The 9732-nt window shown below is 46.3% G+C and overlaps 1 protein-coding gene across 1 annotated transcript in view; it reads left to right on the top strand.

Annotated features, from left to right (window-relative positions):
* LOC310800114 (CUB and sushi domain-containing protein 3-like) overlaps positions 1-9732 on the top strand; it is a gene marked incomplete at both ends in the record, with an annotated part of 662783 nt that overhangs the window by 225091 nt on the left and 427960 nt on the right. The window lies entirely within an intron of this gene.

The following is a 9732-nucleotide window of genomic DNA, read 5'->3' as shown; positions in this document are numbered from 1 at the left end:
ACCGACTGGATCGATGATGAGCAGTTGGCTAGTTTGTCACGTATAGCTCTGGACAGGGGCGGGGTTGAGACCGACTGGATCGATGATGAGCAGTTGGCTAGTTTGTCACGTATAGCTCTGGACAGGGGCGGGGTTGAGACCGACTGGATCGATGATGAGCAGTTGGCTAGTTTGTCACGTATAGCTCTGGACAGGGGCGGGGTTGAGACCAGCTGGAGCGATGAGCAGTTGGCTGGTTTGTCACGTATAGCTCTGGACAGGGGCGGGGTTGAGACCAGCTGGAGCGATGAGCAGTTGGCTGGTTTGTCACGTATAGCTCTGGACAGGGGCGGGGTTGAGACCAGCTGGAGCGATGAGCAGTTGGCTGGTTTGTCACGTATAGCTCTGGACAGGGGCGGGGTTGAGACCGGCTGGAGCGATGATGAGCAGTTGGCTGGTTTGTCACGTATAGCTCTGGACAGGGGCGGGGTTGAGACCGGCTGGAGCGATGATGAGCAGTTGGCTGGTTTGTCACGTATAGCTCTGGACAGGGGCGGGGTTGAGACCGGCTGGATCGATGATGAGCAGTTGGCTAGTTTGTCACGTATAGCTCTGGACAGGGGCGGGGTTGAGACCGCCTGGAGCGATGATGAGCAGTTGGCTGGTTTGTCACGTATAGCTCTGGACAGGGGCGGGGTTGAGACCGGCTGTAGCGATGATGAGCAGTTGGCTAGTTTGTCACGTATAGCTCTGGACAGGGGCGGGGTTGAGACCGGCTGGATCGATGATGAGCAGTTGGCTAGTTTGTCACGTATAGCTCTGGACAGGGGCGGGGTTGAGATCAGCTGGAGCGATGATGAGCAGTTGGCTAGTTTGTCACGTATAGCTCTGGACAGGGGCGGGGTTGAGACCGGCTGGAGCGATGATGAGCAGTTGGCTAGTTTGTCACGTATAGCTCTGGACAGGGGCGGGGTTGAGACCGGCTGGAGCGATGATGAGCAGTTGGCTAGTTTGTCACGTATAGCTCTGGACAGGGGCGGGGTTGAGACCGGCTGGATCGATGATGAGCAGTTGGCTAGTTTGTCACGTATAGCTCTGGACAGGGGCGGGGTTGAGACCGGCTGGAGCGATGATGAGCAGTTGGCTAGTTTGTCACGTATAGCTCTGGACAGGGGCGGGGTTGAGACCGGCTGGAGCGATGATGAGCAGTTGGCTAGTTTGTCACGTATAGCTCTGGACAGGGGCGGGGTTGAGACCGGCTGGATCGATGATGAGCAGTTGGCTAGTTTGTCACGTATAGCTCTGGACAGGGGCGGGGTTGAGACCGGCTGGAGTGGTCTCAACCTTTTTCTCCTTTTTCTCCAAGGAGAAAAAAAGGTCATCTTCTGGCTCAGTGGTCCTTGGTAGTCCTAGACTCTGAATGGTCCTTGGTAGTCCTAGACTCTGGCCTCATCAAAAAACCTGACCTGTTTGATGTACAAACAGGACCATTTAAAACACTATAAATAACAGTTTTTACAGCAACCATTCATAGCTTAACAGTTCACAACTGTAACCATTTATAGCATAATTGTCACAACCGTAAAGAGCAGGACCCAAAAGCGGACACGGAGACAGATCCAACGAGTAACAAGATTTAATTTGCAACAAGGTAATTTTGTAGGCATGAGCAGGAGACAGGCAGGCAAGCAACGCTGAAGATCCAGGCAGCAAGCGGGGATCCTGAACACAGGTCTGAAGACAGCTGGCAGCAGAGAACAGCAGACCTGAACACAGGAGAAGTCATGAGTCAAAAATGGTTCATCCAGGAAAACACAGGAACGAGCAAACTCGAGAGTGGCTAGGCGTACTACCACGTATGGAGACTAAACAATCTGGCGACGAGTCACTGGAGAGCCAGGGTATAAGTAGAGGCGTCTGGTAATTAGCTGATCACCTCCAGCCGTGCAGCAGCCCAGGTACCAGGTGCAAATCTCCGCCCACTACACACAACACTCAGGGGAGGGGGAAACACAGGGAGAAAACAGACAAACATGACAAGACACTTTCTGTCCCCTGACAATAATAGTTTACAACTGTGTACAACTGTGTATGTTATACATCATGAAACAATTATCCTTCAATATGAAAATAAAGTGATAAACATGAATTATGAAAATAAAATGCATCTGAATAAAGTGCTGTTTCTCACTAAGTGTGTTCAATGTCCATGCGCTCCTCTAACCACCAGGAATTGTGCAGCACAGGCAGAGTGCAGGGGTGTAGTGGAGGGTAAACGCAAGTAAACACAGTTTATCCACCTCTTTGAAATGATGCACATAGTTTACTCACCTATTTTCACATCACCTATATAAAACAATGAAGGGACACAAGGTGGGTAAACTACTCACCTTGGATAGTTTACCCACCTCTGTATTTACCACTACACCTGGTTACAGGTAATGTTGCTATCAGTTAGCCTGTAATTTGGCTCAGATAAAAGCATAGCTGCACAGTTAGGTAATGCTAGCGGTTAGCCTGTAGTGGCTCAGATAAACAGCATAGCTGCACAGTTAGCCTAGATAATGTTAGCAGTTAGCCTGTAGTGGCTCAGATAAACAGCATAGCTGCACAGTTAGGCTAGATAATGTTAGCGGTTAGCCTGTAGTGGCTCAGATAAACAGCATAGCTGCACAGTTAGCCTAGGTAATGCTAGCGGTTAGCCTGTAGAGGCTCAGATAAACAGCATAGCTGCACAGTTAGCCTAGGTAATGTTAGCGGTTAGCCTGTAGTGGCTCAGGTAACTAGCATAGCTAGCTCAGCACACTTAATAGCTATAGTTTGTAGCACTCACCAGAGTTCTGCTGACAAACTCTCTACTCTTTAGCAGCTTGGGTGAAGGAGCCAGGTGTTTATGCTGTTTAGTTCTGGCTCTTGATTTGGTTAGAAGTTAATATTCGAGGCTTCTGTAGGTTTCTGTCTTGACAGTTTCTCATTTGACTCTTCAATCACGCAGCTCAATGGTCTTTCTGCTCTGCTAATCCACGCAGACTTTTTCAGAGGAAAAATGGGCGGAACCAAATTGTGTTCGACACATCGTCTGATTGGTCTGTCAATGTTGATGCTTGGCTGGCTATTGGTCAGCAACAGAGGCCATGGGTCAGACAATAGACCCTTCTCACGGGGGCCATTTTGTGTCGAGAAGCCAGGGTAAACACAGGTGCAAGCAAAACACTAATGAGGGTTTCCAAATTCCAATCATGGAAGTTGGAAACCCTCATTAGTGTTTTGCTTGCACCTGTGTTTACCCTGGCTTCTCGACACAAAATGGCCCCCGTGAGAAGGGTCTATAGGACGAATCAGCCTGACGTCACTTGCCACCCAGAAATGCGGAACCCCGCGACAGTTATTAGTATGAGTTGTGCCAAACAAACGTTAATATCTCAAATATCTTGGGCTCCATAGGGTTCCATTGCCGTTGCCACCCAGTGACGCGGTTTGTTTACAAAAATGCTGCTCGGCTGATCCCTCGTATAAGGCAATTGTTTTATTTCGGAACAATTTATACTTCAGCTCTCTTCTGGTAAGCAGTTTGTATGACCTGGTTTACAAGTGTCACCTCCAGAGACATACATACGTACATTTGGAATAGTTAAAAGAAGAGAGAAGATTGGAATAGACAGAGGGGCGGTGTTAGCCTGGTAAACCGCCCGTCACGTGAACTCACATTTCATTTGGTTCTCCATGACGGTCTGGACCCGCACAGGCAGTTTAAGATGATTGGTCGAGCCATGCCGGCCATTGCCGGGCCGACGAATCAGCGGCGGCCGTAGGCGGGCAGGCTCGTCTGGGCAAGTAGTGGGTACATGGTCTTTGTAGTTCTTTTCACTCGTCAACATCGCGGAAGTGACAGGCAGTCTGAATGAAATTGAATGTAATGTTCCCAATTCTATGTATTAAATTCTAAAAAACGACCCTCAACATTTGGGAAGGCTAAGCCACACAACTAGTTCGTTATAATCTAACTAAATGCTTCGAAGGTGACTTTACGACCGCGAGGACTCAATCAATGAATACCACGGAGATCATCCACAGGCACCTTCCGCGATCTGATTGGTTGAAGTTAACACCCACCAGCGGTGATAGACAGATGGGTCATCCAATCACCTGCCAAGTAGCTTGGACAAAGTGCCCGCCTCCGTCAGCGGGTCTGGTGACTTCAAACCCAGATTGACTGGTTTAGTGAAACCTATGTGGAGCTATACCGTCCATCTGGCAGCGTCAGGTTAGGGCGGTGTGGCTCCTGCCACTGGACTGCAGAGTCAAACAGCTGAAAACAGGCCAACAGCATCAAACAGTCCACTGAATCCAGGCCACCTAAAGGGCTTTACTTCTTGTTTATTGTGGTTTTGAAGTTGAATCGAATTTCTAGATATTATACTTAGTGTTGCTATCAAGTCAGAAATGTGGCATGGTGACAACACTAGCTGGGAGTGAAGCAGACAGAGAGGGGTGATGTAGGAGAGTTTTGGGTGGTGGGGGGGGTTGGAGATGAGGCAGATTACAGTGTGTTGTGTCATGTGATCTGTAAGGGGCTGGACAGCAATCTGGGAACCCAGAGTCTATTTCAGCACGTAAATAGACTCCCCTATTTTCTCCCCAATATACAAATTGGGGGGAAAATTGGGGAAAAATATGGGGGGGAAATGGCACTATAAGTTATAAATCAGAAAGACTATGAACACACTGTCATACCACTCGGCTCAGTTAATAGCAGACACCAGCTGATCCAATTTAAAGTTACTCACCGTCTTCACTATTCTAAGCAGAAGTTGCACAAGATTTACTCGTCTGTCTCACCACTGTGTGACAGGTGTCAGGTGTCGGAGGGCACTCTGTCTCATGCCTTCTGGTCCTGCCCTTTACTGACCGGATTCTGGGCCAAAATATTTGATTGGTACTCTAAAACTGGTTTTATGCTTACGCGAAATCGCCTGCGCCGAGGGGTCGCCGCAGCTGGCCGTCCCATCAGCTCCTCGAAAATGTGACTCCGCGGCGTCAACACGGACGTGACATGACCAGCACGAGAGCTGTGATTTGACCGTTGCCTTGGGCCGCGCACATATCCGCTGACGTACTTGTTGTGAGGAATGAGGAAATGCAATTTCCTCATTTAACAGTGCTTGTCCCTCATCTAGCAAAGCCTTCTGCAGGCTCACCGGAATGAGTTTTGAAATGGAGGGACAATAAAATGTCCCCCCACCGACATGATTGCAAGTTCTTGGTAAACAACACGATAGCGTCATAATCGACACGAGTGTACCACAAGCCACCTAGTGTTTTGGAGGTGTACTGCAGCCAACGCGCCGAGTTACGTTCACGTATGCACAGTCTACGTTCAAGGCTCCAAGTCGAGGCTACGCAGAACCCTGTCAGTGCCTTAAGGCCTCCAAAATAACCCTTCAGCCGGAGGCAGAACTCGCCATCTTCGGCTGCTCGGACCCTCTCTGGACCTCCCTACAGCTGTGCAACAATCTCTGACACAGGGGACAATTGTTGCCAAGAAACTCATTCTGCAGAAATGGAAGTCCCCTTCTCCACCCTCTTTTCAGTTGTGGTTGGCGGACATGGTCTCTGTTATACGAATGGATAGACTCGGGTTCTTGAGGACCAACTCACCTGGGAGATTTCAAACTTGAAATTTGAATTTATTTGGGACCTGTTTCTGGCCTACCTTGACGAGGTTAGGGGTGACGGGTGATTCGCCCGGCCGGTCTCTCTCCCTTGTGTGGGATCCCACTCATATATATGTATATATATATTTACAATCACAATTTATATATATTTACAAGCTGTATGTAACTGGTGGCACTGTGTTGTGATTTTGGAGTGTATGTATGTTTTTTCTTTCTTTTCTTTTCTTTTCCTGTATCTGAGTTTGTTCGTTTTTTAGTTTTTCTGTGTTCTAAAAAATGTAAATTGCTAAAAAAATAGGAAACAAAGGAAAAAAAGGAAGACTATGCACAGCCAGTCACATAAGTGACGTGTCTCGCCACTCACCCATTTATTTGTTTGAGACGCTGGTACGCAAGGCCAGGCAGGAAGTGACGTCCACTTAAAGTCGAGGTGAACCCGTTTGTCACGTGCATCTGAGTCCGTTTCAGACTGAAAACAAATTGAGAGGCAGACCATATACGGTGTCGATGATTTGATTTGACAATTCTGTCGGCTGGCTTTGGCATCGGCCAATCCTGCCGTGTTCCACCCGCAAATCGGGTGGGATTCAGCGTGACGTCGTGCTACGCGAGTGGGATCCGCGGTGTACCAGGCAGCCACCGGCTTCGTGCGGAGCGAGCGGACAATCCGATGCATGGGTGCTGCCCGCCCGCCTGGAATCTCCGAGAGACGACCCCTGACAGCCAGGGAGGCTGTCAGGCTCGGAGGCGCACGCCATTATCGTTATAAATGTAAATACGATATCCCTGGAATGTGCGTTTTAATGAGCCAGTTACATTTCTTTGCATTCTTAGAGATTAGTTTTTGTTTTTTGTTCATGTTTCTAACAATTGGCCAAGTTAGTAGTTTATGGGATAGGAATTCTGCCAGATGACAGGCACTAGGCGCCATTTTCTACTTCGTTTGGAAGAGAAGATTATCCTGAAATAAAGATTTGATTGACAGCTGCATGTCATGATATGATTGGTTGAAATGGGGTAGAAATTTGATAGTACTAGGTGATGTCAGCAAACTATAGATTGCTGTTATGAAATCTTGAAAAATGAACTTTTGATGTGAAAAAGTGTGAAAAACTAAAGAATTTAGATTTTTGTGATTTTTTTTGCATACATTATTAAATAGGTGCACTGCATACCCAGGTATTTGAACTAAAAGAAAAGAAAAGTCATTTTTGGGTTCAGCTCAACTTTAAGCTCTCTATGGGTGACTAGTGTCCTCTAGAGAGAGAATGGCGTCAGCGGAGGACCAAAATGCAAGACTCATTAGCCAATGAACAGCCAGGAATGGGTCTCGTGCTACTTTTGCATGCTAAAATAAAGCTGATAATGTACAATTCGATTCAAGGGATGAAAAACGCTTTCAGAGTACAACACAAACTGTCTATTTTCCTGCAACTCGACAGTGCTGCTTAATCCAGGACCTTACTTCCTGGAACTCTTGAGAGTAAAAAACTGGTCCATTGGAGTGAATGGAGATGTCGGATCTCTTCTATTATACGGCTCTGTGGGTGACGTCACAATGACTCCCTCTATATCTTTTATATGGTCTATGGGGCGGAGTTCCCGGTGAGGGCGCGTCTGCTTTCAGCAGATTGTGGCCTGCAGGGATCCCCTCTCTCCTCTTCCTCTCATTCTATCTCTCTCTCTTTGTCTTGCATCTTTCTCCTTGTCTTTCTGCCTCTCTGACTCTCCCTCCCCAGCCTCCACTGCTTCTTTTGTCTCTGTAACCTTCTTCTATACATCTCCTTCCCCTTCCTCTCCTCCAGCTCTCTGCCCTGATTGGCCACAAGGGCACCTTACAGTATCCTGTTATCTGTCATCAAAGGTTGAAGAAGCAATGTGCCTCCTTCAGTCCTCCGGGCGCTTCTTTAATTATGGCCTATAGCCCGTTACTGTGAAGATCTCTGCTGTGCGTTCTTCAGGATGTCGTCTGAAATGCATAGAGAGGAATGCTCAATGTGAGCCTTCATCCTCTCTAGTGGTGGTGAATGTGCCACTTGACACGCATGATAATGAAGAGATGTTGTATGGTGGAGGAGGAGATGATGTAAACCAGAAGCATGATAGTAGGAAGATATGTTGTATATATGGTGGAGGAGGAGATGATGTAAACCAGAATCATGATAATGAAGAGATGTTGTATATATGGTGGAGGAGGAGATGATGTAAACCAGAAGCATGATAGTAGGAAGAGATGTTGTATATATGGTGGAGGAGGAGATGATGTAAACCAGAAGCATGATAATGAGGAGATGTTGTATATATGGTGGAGGAGGAGATGATGTAAACCAGAAGCATGATAATGAAGATATGTTGTATATATGGTGGAGGAGGAGATGATGTAAACCAGAAGCATGATAGTAGGAAGAGATGTTGTATATATGGTGGAGGAGGAGATGATGTAAACCAGAAGCATGATAATGAAGAGATGTTGTATATATGGTGGAGGAGGAGATGATGTAAACCAGAAGCATGATAATGAAGAGATGTTGTATATATGGTGGAGGAGGATATGATGTAAACCAGAAGCATGATAGTAGGAAGAGATGTTGTATATATGGTGGAGGAGGAGATGATGTAAACCAGAAGCATGATAGTAGGAAGAGATGTTGTATATATGGTGGAGGAGGAGATGATGAAAACCAGAAGCATGATAGTAGGAATAGATGTTGTATATATGGTGGAGGAGGAGATGATGTAAACCAGAAGCATGATAGTAGGAAGAGATGTTGTATATATGGTGGAGGAGGAGATGATGTAAACCAGAATCATGATAATGAAGAGATGTTGTATATATGGTGGAGGAGGAGATGATGTAAACCAGAAGCATGATAGTAGGAAGAGATGTTGTATATATGGTGGAGGAGGAGATGATGTAAACCAGAAGCATGATAATGAGGAGATGTTGTATATATGGTGGAGGAGGAGATGATGTAAACCAGAAGCATGATAATGAAGATATGTTGTATATATGGTGGAGGAGGAGATGATGTAAACCAGAAGCATGATAGTAGGAAGAGATGTTGTATATATGGTGGAGGAGGAGATGATGTAAACCAGAAGCATGATAATGAAGAGATGTTGTATATATGGTGGAGGAGGAGATGATGTAAACCAGAAGCATGATAATGAAGAGATGTTGTATATATGGTGGAGGAGGAGATGATGTAAACCAGAAGCATGATAGTAGGAAGAGATGTTGTATATATGGTGGAGGAGGAGATGATGTAAACCAGAAGCATGATAGTAGGAAGAGATGTTGTATATATGGTGGAGGAGGAGATGATGAAAACCAGAAGCATGATAGTAGGAATAGATGTTGTATATATGGTGGAGGAGGAGATGATGTAAACCAGAAGCATGATAGTAGGAAGAGATGTTGTATATATGGTGGAGGAGGAGATGATGAAAACCAGAAGCATGATAGTAGGAAGAGATGTTGTATATATGGTGGAGGAGGAGATGATGTAAACCAGAAGCATGATGATTGGGCTGCACCATTCTGGATGAAATGAGAAGCTTGATGATGTTTTGAGACAAAGATTCTCTCTCATGATTCTTCTTTTGCTTAATACACATAAAGTACAGTAGAGGGCCCTCGGTAGAGTGCCTACCTCTGCCACCCTCTCTACAAAGTTGTGTGGTGTTACGTGAATCCATTTGGAATTTAGGCACCTTTTTGTGGTTGAACATGCCCATTGCCATGCGCCCTTTTGCTTATTGCTTTTGAGATGCTTATTCATGCATTTATTTCATCACGTATAGACTATTGTAATGCCCTGTTCCCTTCACTTAGTAAATCTGCCCTCGGCCGCTTGCAAGCAATTCAGAATGCTTCAGCAAGACTCCTCACAAGATCAAATAAATACTCTCACATTACACCCCTTCTGAAATCACTCCACTGGCTCCCTGTTCCATTTAGGTAGGTATCAGTTCAAAATTCTCACACTCACCTACAGAGCACTCCATGGTCAGGCTCCAGCTTACCTGGCTGATCTACTCATTCCCCACTCTTCTGTTCGCTCCCTCAGGTCAACTA

The sequence above is a fragment of the Poromitra crassiceps genome (assembly GCF_964638095.1).
Source record: "Poromitra crassiceps genome assembly, chromosome: 29".
Classification (NCBI taxonomy): Eukaryota; Metazoa; Chordata; class Actinopteri; order Beryciformes; family Melamphaidae; genus Poromitra; species Poromitra crassiceps.
Note: the sequence above shows the minus strand (reverse complement) of the source record. Positions and strands in the feature narration are given on the sequence as shown.